The sequence below is a fragment of the Pectinophora gossypiella genome, unplaced genomic scaffold, assembly GCF_024362695.1.
Source record: "Pectinophora gossypiella unplaced genomic scaffold, ilPecGoss1.1 Pgos_32, whole genome shotgun sequence".
Lineage (NCBI taxonomy): Eukaryota > Metazoa > Arthropoda > Insecta > Lepidoptera > Gelechiidae > Pectinophora > Pectinophora gossypiella.
Genome location: NW_026063242.1, coordinates 549699 through 552398, shown reverse-complemented (window position 1 = coordinate 552398; position 2700 = coordinate 549699).

The following is a 2700-nucleotide window of genomic DNA, read 5'->3' as shown; positions in this document are numbered from 1 at the left end:
AGCGGTTTGCTTGAATATCACTTGTCTGCGTTGTTGCGCAAACGCGGTGCGCGCAGCGCGAATTATATCAATGTTTTTATTATGTTAGGGCTTATTTTATTATACCAATAGACGCAGCGAATGCTACCTACGCAGATAAGCGTCGTACACCTATTGGATGAGAGCTTCGATATAAATCGAGAAATGCGCGGAAGCAGGCGCGGTTTTGTTAAAAAACAAAATGCAAGATATATGAACGCTCCGCACGCTCCGTAAACGTAAACCGCTCCAGTAGAAGCACAGCTTTAAGTTCTTTTCTCTATCTACTTGTTGATGAACAAGAACGACATTACGAACACTTTTGCTAATGATATAAAAGCTTGCAGTTACATACCTGGTGTGGCTTGCAACGCCGTCGTGTTTTGGTTATTTACTTTGAAATACTTCATTGGGCGCTCATCTTCTCGATTGCCCTTTGAACTTTCACTTAAAGAACCAGCTATTGAGCTCGTATCGTCGTCTTTAATATGATTGGGTTCTTCCAATCTAGCAGTTAGTACGCGAGTGTCGTTGTGTGTCGTACTTCTTTTTCCTTCTCGCCCTGAAGACGCGTCACAGCCTTTGGCGAGGTCGCGGCCTCCTGAGGTTCTGTGAACCCCACTACCCTCTGACGTGGCTCTACTGCCAGTCTCTTGTCCATTCTGACTGCCAGTCTCGAAATTATGACTCAAACGTTCCACTAATACCACAGGGAAGTATGCGTGTAAATCTGAAATGAGCAAAGTGTTTTCATACAATACCAACAATTACGAGCAGACCAAAGAACTTACAATTACAAAAAACATCCTCACACACATCGCACACCCTCATACATACACACGAATTAGCACGGAAAATATATTAAAATAGTGGAGAACATAAAGCCGGAGCTAACAGACTTCTAAAATAATAGTAATTGCATCTTGTATTAGAACTCCGCTCAAACTGTTATGGATATTATTGTGTCAATGGGAGATAGCTGGTACTTATAGCATAGGTTGTACCTATTGTACCAGCAGTGCTAAAATTTTGATTCTGTTACTATTAGTTATGTACACGAACGTACAGAAAACACTTATACATGTTAATTGATTTTTTGACACTAAGCTACAAGTGATGTATAGTTCATAAGTTGCAAAGAAAGCTGATAAAATTATCTATAAGTAGAATATTTTTAAATTCTAAAGTTTAGAAAAAAAAATATTTAAAATTGTAGTACTTAAGTTTTGCAGGTGAGTGTATATTTGAATCGTGAATATAGCATATTATTATACAAACTCATGATATTGATTTGTTTTTTTTTAAACTATTTTCATTTCCATACTTTGGCGGCGGAAAATTCCACTTAATATCAATTCTCAATTATCCCTCAAAGTTTTCGTTACGATGTCACTAACATCCTGTATTTGTAAGCATTATAACGCATCTCCCGAAACTCAGGCAAGAAGTATTTGTGATAGAAAACATACACATGTAATTTGTACATTTGACACCTGTATTGTTTTTTACAATACAAAAATCACTTTAATGCACCAAAAACTATCTTACCTGGCTTTTTATCCGATTTAGCGACTCCTATTGGTAAATCACGACGTTTAAAGCACTCGCCATCCTGACTCGACGTCGGTGAAGGCGGTGCACGGGATGGGGTTGCTAAAAATAATAAAGAAATATATTAGATGAGAATATCGCCGGCGCAATTATTAGTTACGTGGAGCGGTAGTGAGTATTTTGTAATTATTTAATTCTTTAATTTTTGTACCCGGAAGTATTCCACGCAAAATTATTATTTTTACGTCACTCTAGCGAAATAAACCACATTGCGTCAACTATAAACAAACATTATGACGCAGTTGTTTATTATCGACTAAAATATCGATTACATGAAAATAGTCGCCTCGACTCCCGAGTAGAATTTCGCGCGGATGTTCTTCTCCAAAAGCGTAGACGGAAGATGAGTCATCACGACCAGTCATTCAAAGTTAACGAGTGGCGACGAGGTCGGCGCAGGCGCATGGCCAAGGCTTGGCATTTTCATAGTAATACACGTGTGCTTTTATTACTACCACAGCTGTACTGAGTGTGGTTGATGACATCCTAGCCGGGGTGAACGCCGGAGAGGGAACGCTACTTGCCTTATTGGATTTTTCCCGTGCTTTCGACTGCATTAATATTCCACTACTTTTGGCGAAGTTACATTATTATGGTTTTTCTGAATCTACTATTAAATGGTTTGATAGTTATTTCTGCGAACGTTTTCAACGGGTCGAATTGCGTGAAGAGGGTGGTCAATCACGTTTTTCCGAGTCCAAGCGTGTGAGAAGGGGTGTTCCGCAGGGATCCATTCTTGGACCCTTGCTGTTCATTTTGTATAGTGCGGATGTGATTGATCACATTCATTACTGTAAATATCACGTCTACGCGGATGACATACAAGTTTATATAAGTTGCAGGCCCTCAGAAACACAGACCGCTGTAAATAAAATAAACAAAGATCTAGAAAGCATAGCCACTTGGTCGGAAGACAATTCATTAGTTCTAAACGGCAACAAAAGCAAGTTTATGATATTGGGATCCAGAAATCAGATTCTTAAAATAAGTGAAAATGATTTGCGAGTGAATATTAGAGGAGAAGTTGTGGAGAGGGTTAACGTGGCTCGCAATTTGGGATTGTTGATGGAC